This window comes from Triticum aestivum, chromosome 4A (assembly GCF_018294505.1).
Source record: "Triticum aestivum cultivar Chinese Spring chromosome 4A, IWGSC CS RefSeq v2.1, whole genome shotgun sequence".
Lineage (NCBI taxonomy): Eukaryota > Viridiplantae > Streptophyta > Magnoliopsida > Poales > Poaceae > Triticum > Triticum aestivum.
In genome coordinates, this window is record NC_057803.1 from 420,864,205 (window position 1) to 420,885,169 (window position 20,965).

A 20,965-nucleotide genomic window follows, 5' to 3' on the forward strand; every position below is an offset into this window, starting at 1 on the left:
TCAGAGTTGAACTCGTGTTGCGGGAGTCTGGAGTCATGCTCCAGATCCGACGGCAGATCGCTTTCCTGGGGGGTTCGTTCAGGACGGATTTAAGGAGCTATACTTTGGACATGCTAAAAAAGATCGGGATAGATTGGAACCTGACAGGAACATTCAGATCGGTAGTACACCTGCCTTCTAACGACCTTAGGCAAGTGCTTGGCAGCGACTACCGTCGTGGCAGCGATATGAGCAGGAGCAGCCGCACCGAAACCATCAGCACCACTCGTCCGCATTCCCCCAATGTCAGCGACACGTGAGGGAATTTGGAGGCTATGTAGGGATTTGGGGGAAATGGGGAAACTGTGGGGATAAGCTAACAGTCGGGAACTACTTATGGCACTATATGTTGTATACGACACACTGTGTGAAAAGACAACGTAGGTTAGACACGGTTTCCATTACTTAACCGTATGTGATGTACTACCCTATCCATATAATTGAGCTAAAGTGATATCATGTAAAAAGCCGCTCTGCAGATATCCGTTAAAAAACAGTCGCTCTGCATATAGAGATGGCGGCGGCCTATGTAGCGGCTACCGGAGAAGAGGTCAATCATCGGTCGGTGGGTAGTGGCGGTGTCATAGGAGGTCAATCCCCAGTCTCCGGCGGGAGATAGGAGGAGCTCAACCATCAAGGTTGGTGGCGGTGTGATTCGAGTGCATCCATCGCGGTCGATGTCGGGATAGTGGAGGTCGAACTTCAGGCGGCGGCCGGACTAAGCTTTGCTCCTCGACCCTACTGTCTCGCCGTGCCGCTGCATCGTGCTTCTCTATCTGCTGGGTGGAGGTCGCCGTGCGGCTACTTAATTAAGGTATTCTCTTCGTGAGTGGCTTAGTTAAGGTATTCAATTCCTAAGGCTAGTGTTGTACTAGTACTCTACGTGTAAATTGACTGGCCATTAATTTTTGTCATTGCATGCCTGGATAGCAATATGGAGCACCCTCGGTAATTTTGAAAATAAAACCTTGTGATTTAGGCAGACAACTTTGGGCAGTAGTTAATCCATGTATTAATGTTGTTGTTTTGTTTTTAGTTACCATTCGTGTGGTGCATATGGAACGATCTGGATGGATGAAGAATCAGAAAGCCGCAGATTTTATCAGTGGTGTGACAGAGTTCATGAGTTTGGCTGAAAGTACAAAGAGGAGAATTGGTGATGCGGATTACATCCTGTGTCCATGTACTGATTGTGCCAATATAGAGTCACATGAAGTTGCAAATATCTAGTTGCACTTAGTCTCTAGGGGATTCATGGATGGATATACACGTTGGACCAGACACGGTGAAGAGCAGGTCATGGATGAAGATACCCAGGGCTGTGAGATGCCAAAACCTGGTCAGTGTCACATGGATGTTGAATCTAACACCGGAAAGCCGAAACGCCCACTGGAAAACCAAGATGTAGACGCAGATGACGATGATCTTGATCTGCCAGATTTTGTTGTGATGGTTGCAGATTCCCAGGGCCCAAAAAAGGATATGATTGGGTACAAGGATCTGCCAACCATTGATGCGGACTCCAAGATAGAATTGTATCTAGGATGCAAAAAGGAAATATTCCAAGTTGAGTGCCACCCTAGCTCTTCTCAGATTTAAAGCAGCAAATGGTCTATTAAACAAGGGCTTCACAGAGATGTTAGGTCTTTTCCAAGAAATTCTTCCGGAAGATAATATGCTCCCCAGAAGCACAAATGAAGCGAAGAAAATTGTTTGCCAATTGGAACTTGAAGTACATAAGATACATGCTTGTGTGAATGATTGTATATTGTACCGTGGTGAGTACAAAGATTTGCGTGCATGTCCCACATGCAAGCATGCATGATACAAGCACATGAGAGCAAAGGAGAAGTACAACTTGGATGGCGAGATCAAGACAGGAATTCCGTTCAAGGTTGTTTGGTACTTGCCTTTAATTCCAAGGTTGAGGCGTTTGTTTGAAAACCCTAGAGAGGCAAATAGGTTGTGGTGGCATCGTGATGAGCGAATTGCGGATAAGTTTATGAGACACCCAAAACCTGGGGATCAATGGGAATTAATCGACAACAAGTTTGAAGAGTTTGCAAAGGATCCTAGAAGTATAAGGCTTGGGGAGTGTACTAATGGGATGAATCCTTTCCGTAAGAGCCCATGTTTAAGAAGAAATTTGTGTTCTGGAAATTACCTTCTCGGGAGATTCTACGTGTACGTCACTTCATCAATGTCATGCACGTAGAGAAAAACGTGTGTCAAATCATACTTGGTACTCTGCTCAAGACTAAATGTAAAAGAAAGGATGGTGATGGTTCACGGCTCAATATGCTTTCTGATCAATCAAAACGCAAGAGTGAAGCAGAAGATGATAACAAATTCATCAAAGCTTGGTAGAGTTACAATTTTAGTACAAAAGAAGCAACACGGTTTTTCACCTATTTGTTGCCAGTTAAGACACCCTCTTCCTAGTGCGCAAACATCAGAAGTCTCGTGGATGTGAGCTAAGGTAAAAATAAGTTGGGACACATGAAGTCACATGATGGCCACGTAATGTTGACACAAATCCTCCCGGTGGCCATCAGGAATCTGATGGAGAAAGATATAAGAAACACACTCATTGACCTCTGTGATTTCTTCAACCAACTATGGCAGAAAGTTGTAGATCCTGAAGAGTTGGATCATATGCAAGATGATATTGCAACAAATTGTCCATCCTAGATATGTTTTTCCCACCATCATTCTTTGAAGTCATGGTCCATCTCACTATGCACCTTGTCGACGAGATAAAGTATTGTGGTCCTACGTTTCTTTGCAACATGTATCCCTTCGAGCGGTTCATGGGAATCCTGAAGCGCTTTTGTTGGAACCGAAACCATCCAGAGGCAACCATCCTACAAGGTTATACCCCAGAGGAAGTGCTTGAGTTTTCCACCGAATACATGAAACAAATACCTATAGGTTTTCCCCTCTCTCTCCACGACGGAAGGCTGAAAGGTAAGCCGGTCCTTGCTGGCACGCAAATGGCTGCACCCGGAGAATTGGTAGAGAAAGCCCGTTTGACGGTACTTCTTAACAGCTTAGTTCTTAGCGCTTGTGCCGAAGAACACTTGGCAGAGATATGCCAATGCTTCTTACCAATGGTGCCTTCATCAGATGTCGAGATGAAGGAGCACACTAAGAACTACACCGAATGGCTGAAGAATTGTTTGGCATAAGGATCCATCGATGACATTGCTATGTTGTTGGCACAAAAGGCATCACCTATGGTGTTGACGTACCAAGCATATGACATAAATGGATACACGTTCTACACTGAGGAACGTGATGAGAAGACTCATATCAGAATAGATCTATTCAAATAGAATGCATGACTATGGATGAAGCTGATAAAAGGGTATACTATGGAACCATCAAAGAGATTTGGGAGCTTGACTATGTGAAAGATAAGGTGGGATTATTCAGGTGTGCATCGGTCCCTCTTGGTCATGTAAAGGTTGATGATTATAAAAATATCTATGTTAACAGGACAACGATGGCTTATCACCCGGACCCGTTCATTCTTGCCAGCGATGCTACCCAGATTTTCTTTGTGGAAGACCCCTTGCATAAGAACTGCCATGTAGTGATGCATGGGAAGAGAAGGGTACTGGGTGTCGACGATGTTGCCGATGAGGACAAGCACGATGAATTTGATGAGTTGCCAGCCAAGGGATCACGCACCCGTGTAATAGAGAAGCGTAAAATCACCAGAAAACCCATGTTCATTTGGGTTCAACATAATGATCCCAGTTCCCCCATGTACATGGGAATTAAGCCATAGGACTAGTCATTATGCCTACCCTGCAACTTAATTCGTTCAATTTAGAACTGTCGCGTGTACTGAATTTATGAGTTATGCATGATTTTCTGTTGATATAAGAACCGTTAATATGTTGACCTTGATATGTTGTCAGCTTAGGCAATGAATATGAACAGTTTTTTGTTATTATTATTATTATTATTATTATTATTATTATTATTATTATTATTATTATTATTATTACTATTATTATATCATAGAGATAGCACACTCAAATGATCTCACTACAGTATGTGTGAATAAAGCTTTTCACCATCCAAACCTAATATTTAGGACAAGATGAACATTTTTCTGGACTAAACGCTAATTTTCAAAAATGCAAGTTTTTCTCTAATTCAAATAAGATAGCAAATAAAATACAAATAAAAATCAGAATTTTATTTTAAAATTTCTCCTCCAATATGCTGTCTAAGAAGTTATATTATCTTCTCTCATTTATTTTTGTTATTAGAAATAATTGGAGAGAAAATATTAAAATCAAATTGATCCTTTCTTCAAATTGGAAATAAATTCAAATATGAAAATTTAGTGAAACCTCCAACTCTCTCCTTGGATCCTTGAGTTGCTTAACATTTCTAGGATCACAACCAAATACAAATAAAAATATGAAATGCATATGATGACCTATGTATAAGATCCAAATTAAAAATTGGGATGTTACACTACATGACACTTCACCATATTTGGGCCTAAGGGAATGCATTGTGGAGTAGCAATTAGATGGTGGGTTGCGAGAGTGACAGAAGTTTAAACCCCAGTTTATGCATTATTTTGTAAGGGACCGATTGGATCCAAAAGTTTAATGCTATGGTTAGAATTTATTCTTAATACTTTTCTCGTAGTTGCGGATGCTTGCGGGAGGGTTAATCATAAGTAGGAGGTTTGTTCAACTACGAACAACACCTAAGCACCGGTCCACCCACATATCAAATTATCAAAGTAGTGAAGACAAATGAAACCAACATGATGAAAGTGACTAGATGAAATTCCCGTGTACCCTCAAGAACGCTTTTCTTATCATAAGAGATTATTTTGGCCTGTCCTTTGCCTCAAATGGATTGGGCTACCTTGCTGCACTTTTATTACTATTACTACTATTGTTATTTGCTCGTTACAAATTATCTTGCTATCAAACTACTCGCTACTTACAATTTCATCACCTCCAGACATTACCTTACTGAAAATCAGTTGTCATTTCCTTCTGCTCCTTGTTGGGTTCGACACTCTTACTTATCGAAAAGAGCTACACTTGATCCCCTATACTTGTGGGTCATCAAGGCTATTTTCTGGCGCCGTTGCCAGGGATTGAAGCGCCTTTGGTAAGGGAACATTTATATAGTGTGCTGAAATTTATTATCACTTGTTACTATGGAAAACAATCCTTTGAGGAGTTTGTTCGGGGTATCTTCACCTCGTCCGGAACCACGATTAGCAACCCCTCAACGTACTGCACCTACTCAAAAGATTGAATATGAAATTCCTTCGGGTATGATAGAACAACCGCTAGCTAATCCTTATGCAGGAGATGGGACCGAACATCCTGATATGCACTTGATATATGTGGAACACATTTGTGGATTGTTTAAGCTTGCAGGTTTACCCAGGGATCAAGTGATGAAAAAGGTTTCCCCTTTATCTATGAAGGGAAAAGCATTGCCATGGTATAGGCTATGTGATGATATAGGATCAAGGAATTGGAGTTCCACCAAAATGTTTATCCTATGCATCTAGTTCCTCGTGATCGAAATTATATATCTAATTGTTGGCCTCATGAAGGAGAAAGTATCGCTCTAGCTTGGGGGAGGCTGAAATAAATGATATATTCATGCCCCAATCATGAGCTCTCAATATAAATTATTATCCAGAACATTTATGCTCGGCTTTCTCGTAAAGATCAAACCATTATTGATATTTCTTGTGCTGGTTCATTTATGAAGAAGACTATTGAATTCCGGTTGGATCTTTTGGAAAGAATTAAACGCAACTCTGAAGATTGGGAACCCAGTGAAGGTAAAGAGTCAGGTATTGAACTTAAGTATGATTGTGTTAAATCTTTTATGGATAACGATGCTTTTCAAAAGTTTACCACTAAATATGGACTTGACTCTGAGATAGTAGCCTCCTTTTATGAATCATTTGCTAATCATGTTGAACTCCCTAAGGAGAAGTGGTTTAACTATCACCCACCTATTAAAGAAGAAATTAAAGAACCAGTACTAGTTAAAGAAGAAACTATACTTTATAATGTTGATTCAGTTGTTCCCTCTGCTTATATAGAGAAACCACCTTTCCCTTCTATGATAAAGTTTCAAATGTGGTTAACAAAAGCTATGTTAGAACACCTAAACCTGATGAACAAATTAAAGTTGAACCTAGTATTGCTATGGTTAAAGATCTCCTGGAAGAAGATATGGATGGGCATATTATTTACTTGTGTGAAGAAGCTGCTAGAATTGCTAAATCTAATAAAAAAGATAAACATAGACTTGTTGTTGGCATGCTTGTTATTTTAGTTAAAATAGGAGATCACTGTTATCATGGTTTATGTGACATGGGTACTAGTGTGAGTGCTATTCCTTACACTTCATATGAAGAAATCATGAAAGACATAGCACCCACAGAGATAGAAGAAATATATGTTACTATTTAACTTGCTAATAGAGACACCATACCACCAGTTGGGATTGTTAGAGATGTTGAAGTCTTGTGGGGGAAAATAAAATACCCTATTTATTTTCTTGTTCTTGGTTCCCCACAAGATGACTTTTGTCCCATTATCTTTGGTAGACCTTTCTTGAATACAGTTAGTGCTAAGATAGATTGTAAGAAACAAACTATTGGTGTTATCTTTGGTGATGAGTCTCATGATAAATCATCATGAAAATGAATTGCCTTGTAAGGATGCATTAATTGGTCTTGCTTCTATTGTTGTGCCACCCACTGATCCTTTAGAACAATATTTGCTGGACCATGAAAATGATTTACATATGCATGAAAGAAATGAAATAGATAAGGTTTTCTTCGAACAACGTCCTCTACTTAAACACAATTTGCCTATTGAAAACTCTGGGAGGTCCTCCTCCACCTAAAGGCGATCCTGTGTTTGGATTAAAAAAATTGCCAGACACTTAGAAATATGCTTATCTTGATGAAAATAAGATATATTGTGTTATTATTAGTGCTAAACTTTCAGAGCATGAAGAAGAAAGATTATTGAAAGTTCTAAGGAAGCACCGGGCTGCTACTGGATATACTCTTGATGATTTAAACGGCATTAGTCCCACTCTATGTCAGCACAAAATTAATATGGAACCTGATGCTAAACCCGTTGTTGATAACCAACATCGGTTGAATCCAAAAATGAAGGAAGTGGTAAGAACAGAAATCTTAAAACTTCTAGAAGCAGGTATAATCTATCCCATAGCTAATAGTAGATGGGTAAGTCTTTTTCATTGTGTCCCTAAGAAAGGAGGTATTACTGTTGTTCCTAATGATAAGAATGAACTTATTCCACAAAGAATTGTTACAGGCTATAGAATGGTAATTGATTACAGAAAATTAAACAAAGCAACTAGAAAAGATCATTACCCCTTGCCTTTTATTGATCGAATGCTTGAAATATTATCTAAGCACACACACTTTTGCTTCCTAGATGGATACTCTAGCTTTTCAGAAATACTTGTTTCTCAACTTGATCAAGAAAATACTACTTTTACTTGTCCCTTTGGAACTTATGCTTATAGACGTATGCCTTTTGGTTTATGCAATGCACCGGCTACCTTTCAAAGCTGTATGTCTGCAATATTCTCTGAATTTTGTGAAAAGATTGTTGAGGTTTTAATTGATGACTTTTTTGTTTATGGGAAGTACTTTGATGATTGTTTATGCAACCTTGACCGAGTTTTGCAGAGATGTGAACAAACAAATTTTTTCTTGAATTAGGAGAAGTGCCACTTTATGGTTAATGAAGGCATTGTCTTGGGTCATAAAATTTCTGAAAGAGGTATTGATGTGGACCAAGCTAAGGTTGATGCAATTGAGAAAATTCCATGTCCTAAGGACATCAAAGGTATTTGTAGTTTCCTAGGTCATGCTGGTTTCTATAGGATATTTATGAAAGACTTTTCTAAAATTTCTAGGCCTCTTACTAATCTTTTGCAAAGGATATTCCATTTGTTTTTTATGATGATTGTTTAGAAGCCATTGAAACACTCAAGAAAGCCTTAATATCTGCACCTATTGTTCAACCACCTGACTGGAACTTGCCTTCTGAAATTATGTGTGATGCTTGTGAGTATGCTGTTGGTGCTATTCTAGGACAAAGTGTTGATAAAAAACTTAATGTTATTCATTATGCTAGTAAAACTCTAGACAGTGCTCAAAGAAATTGTGCTACTACTGAAAAACAATTCTTAGCAGTGGTGTTGACTTGCGATAAATTTAGATCTATATTGTTGATACCAAAGTAACTATTCACACAGACCATGATGCTCTTAAATATCTTATGGAAAAGAAAGATGCTAAACCTAGACTTATTCGTTGGGTTCTCTTGTTACAAGAATTTGATTTACATATCATTGATAGAAAAGGAGCTGAGAACCCCATAGGTGATAATTTATCTAGGCTTGAAAATGTGCTTGATGACCCGCTACCTATTGATGATAGTTTTCCTGATGAGCAGTTAGCTGCAATAAATGTTTCTCATAGTACTCCGTGGTATGCTGACTATGCTAATTACATTGTTGCTAAATATTTACCACCTAGCTTCACATACCAGCAAGAGAAAAAATTCATTATGATTTAAGACATTACTTTTGGATGACCCACATCTTTATAAAGAAGGAGTAGATGGTATTATTAGACGTTTTGTACCTAAGCATGAACAGGGGCAACTCCTACGGAAATGTCACTCCGAGGCTTATGGAGGGCATCATGCTGGAGATAGAACTACTCACAAGGTATTGCAATCTGGATTTTATTGGCCTACTCTCTTCAAGGATGCCAGTAATTTTATCACTTCCTGTGATGAATGTCAAAGAATAGGTAATATCGGTAAGAGTCAAGAAATGCCTATGAATTATTCACTTGTTGTTGAACCATTTGATGTTTGGCGATTTGATTACATGGGACCTTTTCCTTCCTCTAATGGGTTTACTCTGAAGGTACTAACCCGAAGGTTGTCAATGGGCAACAAATAAAACATTATATCTCAGGTACACCTATATATGTTGAAAGTAGTATTATCCAAACTTTGACACCGGAAGAGCACATAAAAGAGTCCTTCTAGTACACTCCAGAATCGTGAAAATAAAGAGGTAAGTGATACGGTAAGTAAACGGACTCCGAAAAATCCATAAAAATATTTTTTACCAGTTTTAGAATATTTTAAAATTTTGGAAATACAGAAACTTTGAGGAAGCGTCCCATAGTGGGCACAAGACACCAGCATGGTGCGTCCAGGTGGGTTGTGCCCACCTAGGACACCTTCCGTACTCCATTTTTTTCCATATACTTGTCCTCCAAGATAAAAAAAATCTATATATACTTCCCGAACTTGTTGATCATCATATCGCAAAGTAATCCTCTGTTCTCTTTTCTTGCTGTTTTTTGCCAGATATGTTGGGACATGTATCATGTCTTCTTCTTCTTCCTCCAACCACGTGGAAGAGGATGCTTAGTTGATGAAGATCGACCAGAAGAGAGAAGAGCCCGCGGGAGCTATTGGAGGAGATGAGAGCAAGGAGGTTACCATAGACCAGCCTCCCTTCTTCGAACAAGCACTGCCAGCTGACGAGGCGGAGGAAGATATCCTTAAACCTTACCTTACTCATCTTACTCCTGCTGAGATTGAAGCATTTCGCATCATTGAAATAGTTCGCATACAAAATAAGTATCTCACTCGCGAGAATATTTTGCATCAAGAGCACATCACCTACCTTAGGAGCGTGATCCGTCGCTTGGAGAATCTTCTAATCCTTACAGATAGGTTCTCTTCATCACCACAATCATCTTCTTCACCACCAAAGGAGAATTGAGTATCAGGTATGGGCACTCCCCTTGGCTTCCGCCAAGCTTGGGGGAGGTGCCCCGGTATCGTATCATCCCACTATCTTTTTGGTTTTACTTATCCCAGTTCGATCATTTGCTTTTAGATGAAATAAAGTTTTGTTCAATCCTTTGTTCTTTGAGAGTTTGCTTATTGGTCTATCCTTGTAATCATGTGCAAGTTATATAATAAAGTTAGTTTGAGTTTTTGCTTTCTTTACTTTCATGTTGCAAATAAAGAAAGAAAATGAAGTAATGAAATAAATCAATGATATTATATACTAATCCTATGGTAGGTGATGGCACCACATAAGGAAAAGTATAAGTAGAAAATTTATTAGAGATTGACAAACATAGCATTAGTCAATGATGCAACTCATGAAGGAATTAATAAGGGAAGAGAAGATTCACATATAGATATAATATACAAGAAATCTTTTGTGATTGTGAGCCCTCATCAAAATATTATATGGTAAAATTGTTGACATTGGACAAGGAAGACAACTTAATGGTTTATGTTTGTTTATATTCATATAGAAGTCATATTGTCATAGATCCTTTAACATGTGGTGCTTGCCCCCTATCTTTGCTAGCCCAAAATTCTGTACAAAGTCGAGATACTACTTGTGCATCCAAAAACCCTTAAACCCAAATCTTTTTCAAGTGTCCACCATACCTACCTAGGGATTGAGCAAGATCCCTCAAGTAAGTTGTCATCGGTGCAAAAAGGCAATAAAAATTGCGTCTAAAAGTGTGAGATCATTTAGTGTAAGAGAAAATTGAGCATTTGTACGAACTTGGATGACAAAGAATAGAAGCGACAGACTGCATAATAAAGGTTGTCATCTTAAGGGGCAATACAATGTGACGTTCTCTTGCACTAGGGGATTGAGCATACAAACAAATAAGCACATGGCAACCTCTCCTTCCCTCTGCAAAGGGCCTATCTTTTACTTTTATACAAGGAGTCAAAGTTTTTCTCTCTATTCCTTTTATTTTTCTCCTTTGGCAAGCATCATGTGGTCAGGAAAGATCTAGGCACATATGTCCACTTGAATATAGATGGCATGAGTTATTATTGTTGACATCACCCTTGTGATCAGTATGTTGGGAGGCGAAACTATAAGCCCCTATCTTTCTATGTATCCGGTTGAAACATTTTGCTCATGGGTACGAGGTGAGTGTTAGCAATCATAGAAGACTATATGATGGTTGAGTATGTGGACTTGCCTAAAGGCTCTGACACGTGACCCTTCCTGAAAAGATGATGAATTGTAGTTGCAAACTTGACGGATAACATAGTTTGTTGGTTTCCAATAGAGTTTTTGCTTTATACTTCGATTGTGTGATGAACTATTACTTATTCATGAGAAGTATATGATAAAAGTTCTATGATAAAATTCCTATTTTAATGTTGTTGTTGTTATAATAATCAACATGATGCTTCTATGTCTGTATTTCGTTTCTATCGAGACCTCTCTCTCAAAGCATGTGGACATGTTTTTCGATTTTGGTTTTCGCTTGAGGACAAGTGAGGTCTAAGCTTGGGGGAGTTGATACGTCCAATTTTCATCATGTTTTATTACTATTATTTATAATTTTTTATCCATAATAATGTTTTTTGGAGTAATTCTAATACCTTTTCTCTCATAATTTGCAAGGAACACACCAAGAGGGAGAATTCCGGCAGTTGGAAATCTGGACCTAGAAAAGCCATGTCAGGCCACCTATTCTGCACAACTCCAAATGAGCTAAAACTTCACACATATTTTTTATGGATTATTTAAGAAATATTGGAGCCAATAAATACCAAAGGGGGCCACCAGGTGGGCACGACCCACCTGGGCGCACCAGGCCCCCCAGGCGCGCCCTGGTAGGTCGTGGCCTCCATGGCCCACCTCTGGTGCCCATCTTCTGGTATATAAGTCATTTTGACCTACAAAAATAAGAGGAGGACTTTTGGGACGAAGCACCGCCGCCTCGAGGCGGAACTTGGGCAGGAGCACTTTTGCCCTCTGGCGGAGCGATTCCGCTGGGGGAACATCCCTCTTGGAGGGGGAAATCATCGTCATCATCATCACCAACAACTCTCCCATCTTGGGGAGGGTAATCTCCATCAACATCTTCAACAACACCATCTCCTCTCAAAGTGTAGTTCATCTATTGTGTTCAATCTTGTTACCGGAACTATAGATTGGTGCTTGTGGGTGACTAGTAGTGTCGATTACATCTTGTAGTTGACTACTATATGGTTTATTTGGTGGAAGATTATATGTTTAGATCCATTATGCTATTTAATACTCCTCTGATCATGAAAATGTTTATCATTTGTGAGTAGTTACTTTTTTTCTTGAGATCACATGAGAAATCATGTTGCAAGTAATCATGTGAACTTGATATGTGTTTGATATTTTGATAGTATGGATGTTGTTATCCCCTTAGTTGTGTCATGTGAACGTCGACTACTTAACCATATTTGGGCCTAAGGGAATGCATTGTGGAGTAGCAATTAGATGGTGGGTTGCGAGAGTGACAAAATCTTAAACCCCAGTTTATGCGCTATTTCGTAAGGGACTGATTGGATCCAAAAGTTTAATTCTATGGTTAGAATTTATTCTGAATACTTTTCTCATAGTTGCGGATGCTTGCAGGAGGGTTAATCATAATTAGAAGTTTTGTTCAAGTAAGAACAACACCTAAGCACCGGTTAACCCACATATCAAATTATCAAAGTAGTGAACACAAATCAAACCAACATGATGAAAGTGACTAGATGAAATTCCCGTGTACCCTCAAGAACGCTTTGCTTATCATAAGGGATTGTTTTGTCATGTCCTTTTCCTCAAAAGGATTGGGCTACCTTGATGCACTTTTATTACTACTATTGTTATTTGCTCGTTACAAATTATCTTGCTATCAAACTACTCACTACATACAATTTCAGCACTTGCAGATATTACCTTACTAAAAAACACTTGTCATTTCTTTCTGCTCCTCGTTGGGTTTGACACTCTTAATTATCGAAAAGAGCTACAATTGATCCCCTATACTTGTGGCTCATCACTTACACATTATGAAGGTACTTTAAAATGTGCAACAGCCTAGGTTTTCCCACCCTTCTTGGAAGATGGCCTCTTGTTGGACAATGTGCCATTGAAGCCAGGCTGTGTGAAGTGCTACGTGACTCAAGTAAAGCCTAGATTCAATGAATTTTCCCTGAAGAATGTCCTAGGAGACTTCGACGAGAAAAGGACCTTGGGAGAAACACTGTTACATCACATCCAGTGGCCATGAAAGGAAACAGAGTTCATCGATGAGATCCCTGAAGCCCCGCCAAGAGCAACCAATGTCACCGCTCAACCGGTGACGCTCTCCTTGCCACACCAGCTCTCGCGTGCTTCCCCCAAAGAACCTAATACTCGTAATCTGACAGCTGATGCATCAACCTGTGATCAGCCACCCGGCTTTGTGGTGTACAGGCCATGTCATCCTTCGCCCCAACGCAGCCAGTGGCAAGGCCTACAACTGCTGAAGACACACCACTGGTTTAGATATCGGCCACTGAAGCAGCAGGGAGAGACCCAGTTGCAACACATGCTCAGCAGACCAAACTGGTGGAACGGCCTGCTAAGCAGTCTGATGCTTTGAAACCGCCTGCTAAGCAGTCTGTAGGTCCAGAACCGACTGCTCATCAGTCCGTCGGTCAACAGTCGCATGATCAGCATACCAATGCGTCAGCACTTCCTACTCAGCAAACCAACGCGTTGGCCCGGCCTCCTCAGCACACCAACAAGTTGGCACCGCCTGCGCAGAAACCCGACATAGCTTCAATGCACGGTCAGCAATCCGATGCCTCTGCTCCTATAGCCCAGCATTTAGTCACATCAGCATCCCCAGCTTAGCGGTCCGACATAAATAAACCGCCTGCTAAGTAGTCCATCGAAGTTTCACCGTTTGCTCAGCAGTCAACCTTGCAGCCAACCAGACATTCTGCCAGAAATGCTTCAAGTACCAAGAAGGAAGTGGCCAAAAAGGCTACACCCACGAGGAAGCGCGGTGGGAGAGTGAACAGGAAAGAGAATGATTGCCTATATTACTTAAAGCACTCATAGCCCTGAACCAAATTAACAGCAGCTTGTTCAAATCGGGGAGTAATATTATTTTTGACGGCATGGATGATGCAGAAGTACATTTGTTGCTTGCTAAAAGTAATGCAGGCATACTTCAAGCACGCAATTACGTCCAAGGCCAGCCATTTCTTGTTGGCGAATACTTTGATGAGTGCAGCTCCAGTTGCCGCGAGTTACATGAATATTGGATGGATCAAATGTCAGTGGGTCATCATGGTTTGCTAGTCCACTACAACATAGATCTTTCTGACACGATGCTGGTTCCATCAATGTGAGTTTCGAGGACTTACATCTCTTCTGCAACTTCAATGAGCTCGATGCCACTCTTCTTAGATGCCTTATTTTGTAAGTACTTAACAAACTTTGATCAACTTCTCCATACAAGGCTATAAATGATAAACAACTAACTGCATTTTATTCCTCTCAGGGGATTGAACACGCAGCAAAGAAAAAGAGAGAGTGTGTATTTCATAGATCCTGAATTATGTCGGTGTACTAGAATAGGGGTACCCTAGTACCCCAAACTTGTGCACGGGCAGTTGCAGCACCCCGCGGCAAAGGCTTGCCAGGCGAACGCCAAGATCCCCCAAGGTTCCCTTGGAGCCATCCAAGAACAAAGTATTTAAGCTAAGGAGACAAGACCCCGGGAAGAGGAGCTTGCCGGGAAGGCCACCCAAGGCGCTCCAAGGAACTCGCCGCGACGTGCCACGCGGTCCGGCAAGGCAGCAAGGCCCCGGCAAGAGGAGCTTGCCGGGAAGACTAAACAAGGTACCCCGGGGCCCGGTGAGCGACAAGCTTCTGGACCCGGCAAGATAACAACAGCGGCAAGGCGCTTGCCGCGGCAGGCGGCCACTCTGTGCCCATGCTCCAGCGCATCCACCAACGTGTTGCTCTGGGGGCCTCTCCGGGCACGCGTGGTGGGAGGCTGTGCAGCCAGCGGTGTGCAGTGGCATGCAAAGCTGACAAGATCGCCATTGTGGCGAACGGTGGCGCCCCTAACGGTCTTTTTCTGCACTGTTCGGGCGACTCAGACGGGCATTTAATGCCCTTGTCCCCTGCCGTCAGGGTTAGGTAGGGTGCACTATACAAGCAACTGTATCAACTACCTTGCTTTTTACGTATTTACCCTCCTCTACGTTGCCACCTGTCGGTGACCCCTTTAGCGTATAAAAGGAGGCCCATGCGCAACATAGGGGGGGTTGGGCTCGTGGGTTCGGACAGTCAGCTTTGATTCATTCAAGCCCAGAGAACATCACACTCTCGCTTTGGAGAGCAAGAACACCAGATAATACAACCAGACAAGCAGCAGTAGGAGTGTTATCTCTCCGGAGAGCTCCGAAGCTGGGTAAACTGCTCGTGTGCCTTGCCTTGATCTGCTCTTCGTGCGACCTCCGCCCCCCGCCGAACCGAAAGGGGCCCGGTCCGCCGGCCCCATAGGTGTTCGTGGATCAGTTATCCCCGACATCTTTGGCGCGCCAGGTAGGGGACGTCGAGATTGTGTGAACCTGATCCGGTGTTCACATGAGCTAGATCTTCATTCCCTTCATCAACATGCCACCGAAGAAGAAGACTTCGGCGGCAGCCGCTCCATCCACGTCGTTTCCGCCACCGTTGGAGCAAACGGGTGGTGGAGTGGACGCCGGCGGAAGAACAGCCGTCGATGAGGGTGCTCACAGTGCTGCCAAGTCCAAGGACAAGGCTGCAAGAACCTCGGCGACTGTACATGTTCCGTGCCACTCTCAGGAGGCGCAAGATCAACAGCCCCATGGCGCTCGCAGCACCATGCGCATGTTAGACCAAGGCCAAGCTGGTGGATCTCGGGCTGCTCAAGACCAGCATGCACGCCAGCATGCTGGCACGAGCGGGGCACGGTCGCCTGGACGGGATACTGCTCCCTCTAACATAGTTAGAAGTTCGAGCACGTCCCGCTCCTCGCGCCGTCCGCCACTGCCACCCACCACTCCAGCAGAAGCTTTGGCGCGAGCTCAACTTCTCCTAGATTACCCTCCAACGTCGGACAAGATCGACGAATGGAGGGCCACCATCCAGACTCTCATCAGCTACGCCAACGGTGACGCTCCACGGCGGCCGAGCGTGTCGCCGCCGCGACAGGACCGCCGGACGCGAGCCGGTGGCAACGAAACGGGCGGAGGTGCATCTACCATGCAATCACCGCCCCGAAGGCCAAGATCGCCGACTCGCCGGATCCACCTCGACAGCGACTCCACCGCCTCGTCGGATCCACGAGCTCGTCGCGATCAGCGCCAAGTTCTTCATGATCAACAACAAGAAGACGCTCGAACCCGCATCGAGCGCCGAAGAGAAGCGCGACGTCAATCCGACAAGCGCGCTGGGCCCTCTGTTGACATGCATGCACCAGGGGAACCAGGCGATCTGCCATACACGGTAGGTTGTCCTGCGTTCACTCGTGAGCTGCGGCAAGTCCAGTGGCCCAGCACAAAGAATTTCAAGCCAGACGTACCGGAGAAGTACGACGGCAAGACGCATCTGTCAGAGTTCCTCAGCATCTACACCATTGCGGTACAAGCTGCCGGGGGACGAGATGATAAGATCCTTGCCAACTACTTCCCGCTGGTGCTCAAGCCCAACGTCAGATCCTGGCTCATGCACTTGCCGGACAACTCCATATCCTCTTGGGCTGATCTGTGCCATCAGTTTGTCGGCGCCTTTACAGGCGGACACAAGCCTCATGGCCAGGAGAGTGATCTTCACCTGCTCGCCCAGAAGGAAGGAGAGCCCTTGCACAAGTACATCCAGAGATTCAGTAGCGTGCAGCACAACATCCCAGACGTCCAGCCTGTCGTGGTGATCAGCGCGTTCCATCAGAACGTGCGGAACCGCAGGATGCGGGAGGAAATGGCGATGTGCAAGATCAGGGACGTCAGTGAGTTATATGCACTGGCCGACAAGTGTGCGCGTGCTGAGGAAGGGAGTAGACTCCCCGGAGAAAATATAGGAGCGGGAGGATCTGACAGCGAAGATGCTGCCCCGACAAGGAAAAACCGGCGGCGGAACAACAGAAGGAGGAAAGGCAAAGAAGTGCTAGTTGTTGAGCAGTCCGGCAACGGTGGCGGCGCCAAGGAAGCCAAAGCTGGTGACTCCGGCAAGGAGATTGCTGTGGAGGTGGCGGTCGCCGACAAGCAGGACGGCACCAACAAGCAGTATTGCAAGATTCACCGCACCAAGGGCCATGATCTTCAGAACTGTAAGAGAGTCGAGCAGCTTGTTGAGCAACAAAAAGCTGAATACGAGCGGCGCGACAAAGAGAAGGCCCAGGAAGGAGCTGGTGGATCTGGCAAGAAACGTCCCAACCGAGGAGGACGCCGCGGCAAGGCCAAGCAGCGGCAAGGAGACAGACCTCCTCGCGGCCGCGACAAGGATGAAGATGACGGCGACGATGAAGATATGGATGATGAGGAGACTGATGAGCAGGAGTTCTAGAAAGCCACAGAGGTCCTGTGCGTTGACGGTGGTGCTTCTCTGCATGCCTCGCACCGCCAGCTCAAACAATGGGTGCGGGAAGTTAATGCAGTAGAACCACCCGTCGAGTCACGCAAGCCTCTGAGATGGTCCGGCACGCCTATCATCTTTGATATTGAGGACCACCCGGATCGCATAACTGCGGTCGGGTGCTTGCCGATGTTGGTTTCACCAACAATCCGCAACCTCAAGGTCACTAAGATGCTATTGACGGCGGGGCCGGCTTGAACCTGATCTCCTCCGCAGTGCTCCAGAAGCTCCAGATCCCTGACAGCGAGCTCGAAGAGACCGGCACGTTTCAAGGAATTAACCCGGGAAGGAGCAAGCCAAAGGGAAAGATCACGTTGTTGGTAACATTTGGCAGTGAGCTGAACTTCAGGACTGAGAGGGTCACGTTTGACGTTGCCGACATTCCATTACCTTATAATGGAATCCTTGGCCGTCCGGCACTCGCCAAGTTCATGGCAGCCTCTCACTATGCATACAACATACTGAAAATGCCAGGCCCAATAAGTGTCATCTCTGTCCCTGGCGACAAGAAGGATGCTCTTATCTATGCCGACAAGATCTACCGAGAAGCAGCAGCTGCAGCAGAATGGAGGACACTTGCCGCTGAAGCTCCCGGGGGGAAGAAGAAGACCAAGTCTGGCAAGAGCTCTGATGCATACTCTGGCAATCGCACCTCTTCGGAGTGCTGCGCTACCGTCGAGGACGCACCATCGAGCTCCACCGGCAAGTGTAAGAAAGCAATGGCAGCTCCACCTGAGACCAAAAAGGTGTCCGCCAAGGAGGATGGCACTGGTGGTACCTTCACCATCAGCACCACTCTTGACCCCAAATAGGAAAGCGCGCTCGTTGCTTTCCTACGGGCGAATGTCGACGTGTTTGCATGGCAACCGTCTGATATCCCCGGTGTTCCCAGGAAAGTGATTGAGCACCACCTTGTCGTCTGTCCTCATGCGCGACCCGTCAAGCAGAGAGTCAGGAAGCAGGCAGTAGAGCGCCAAGAATTCATCGCAGAAGAAATCAAGAAGTTGGAAGCAGCAGGCCTTGTCAGAGGAGTACTCCATCCCACGTGGTTGGCCAATCGTGTTGTTGTGCGCAAAGCTGGGAAATGGAGACTTTGTATTGACTTCACTGATGTTAATAAAGCTTGTCCCAAAGACCCATTTCCCTTGCCGCGTATTGACCAGATTGTTGACTCCACAGCCGGATGTGATTTGCTTTCATTTCTTGATGCATACTCAGGATACCATCAGATCTTCATGGCAGAAGAAGATGAAGAGAAAACCGCATTTATCACCCCGTGTGGCATGTACTGCTTCGTACGGATGCCTTTCGGTTTGAAAAATGCTGGTTCAACATTCGCAAGGGTAGTCCACCATGCTTTTGAGCCGCAAATACACAGAAATGTGGAAGCTTACATGGATGACATAGTGGTCAAGAGCAAGAACAAGGCAACTCTGATTCAAGATTTAGACGAAACATTTGCAAATTTGCGCAAGATCAACCTCAAGCTTAACCCCGAGAAGTGCGTGTTTGGAGTCCCTTCCGGCAAGCTTCTCGGGTTCTTCGTGTCTTAGCGGGGAATTGAAGCCAATCCCGACAAGATCAAAGCCATCGAGCAGATCGAAGCACCAAAGCGCGTCAAGGATGTACGAAGGCTTGCCGGTTGCGTGGCTGCTCTCAGCAGGTTTATCTCTAGATCTGCTGAACGCGCCCTGCCATTTTTCAAAATTTTGAAAAAGGCAGGTCCAATGAAATGGACTCCGGAAGCGGAGGTTGCGCTGCAGGACTTGAAGAGATACCTGTCCTCCACTCCAACACTTGTCGCACCTAAGCCGCAAGAGAAGTTGCTGCTGTATATAGCGGCAACCAATCAAGTGGTTAGTGCTGCGTTAGTGGCGGAGAGGGAAGCGGATGATGAGCCAGCAACTACGGCAAATCCATCCAGCGACAAGCAGGGGGCTTCGCCGACAAGCTCTGGTCCCGACAAACATGAGTTTGCGCAGGAGCATGATAAGATGCCAAGGAGAATGGTGCAGCGCCCAGTTTACTTTGTCAGTTCCCTTCTGCAGGGGGCTAGATCAAGGTACTCTGGTGTGCAGAAGTTGCTTTTCGGCCTCCTCATGGCCTCGAGAAAGCTGCGCCATTACTTCCAAGCACATGAGATCACAGTCGTCACTCGCTTTCCGCTAAAGAGGATACTGCAAAATCCAGAAGCAACAGGCAGGATTGTTGAGTGGGCGCTGGAACTGTCAAGCTTTGGCCTCAAGTTTGAGAGCACCTCAACTATCCAAAGCAGAGCATTGGCAGAGTTCATAGCAGAGTGGACGCCAACCCCAGATGAAGAAATTCCAGAAACGAGCATCCCCGTCAAAGAGGCAAGCAAAGAGTGGCTGATGTACTTTGATGGTGCCTTCTCGCTGCAAGGCGCCAGTGCAGGCGTGCTGCTTGTCGCACCCACCGGAGAGCACCTCAAGTACGTAGTCCAGATGCACTTTCCCAAAGAGCAAGCAACCAACAATACTGCAGAATATGAAGGATTACTTGCCGGTCTTAGAATCGCAGCAGACCTTGGGATTAAGAAGCTCATTGTCAGGGGTGACTCACAGCTTGTCGTCCGACAAGTGAACAAGAACTACCAGAGTCCGTTGATGGAAGCATATGTTGATGAAGTGAGGAAGCTAGAAGAGCACTTTGACGGCCTACAAATGGAGCATATCCCAAGAGCTCAGAATGATATTGCTGATGGCCTGTCAAAGTGCGCCGCACTAAAGCTACCTGTGGAACCAGGGATCTTTGTGCTTAAGTTGACTCAACCATCAGTAACACCATCAACTGGACAAAGCAAAAGAGGAAGTTGGTTTCTGGTGACTACTTTCCGGCAGAGCTCCCCGAAGCCGCCGCCAAGAAAGTCCCCAAGATCAACACCAAGGATGCTGAGGGGCAGTCTGCGCCGGCAAGCCTAATGGTTTGTTCCGTTGAAGCAGACGCTCCCAACAAGTTTTGTTCCGGCAAGCTTGCCGGGGAACATCAAGCTCCGGCAGGGCCTCAAGTCCTTGCCGTAGAAGCAGATGTTCCCGCAGCAGAAGATGTGCCTTTAGTCCTTGTTGTCGAGCCACAGGCTCCAGCATGGGCACAGCAGATTGTCCATTTCCTTCAGACACGAGAACTTCTCGAAGAACAAGAAGAAGCGGAAAGAGTAGCCCGACAGTCAAGTATGTACCAGTTTGTCGATAGCATACTGTACAGAAGAAGACTCAACGGTGTAAAATTGAAGTGTATTCGCCGGGAAGATGGACAAAAGCTGTTGGCGGAGATACATGGAGGCATATGTGGCCACCACATTGGCGCAAGAGCACTTGCCGGCAAAGCTTTCCAGCAAGGTTTCTTTTGGCCGACAGCCCTCCAGGAT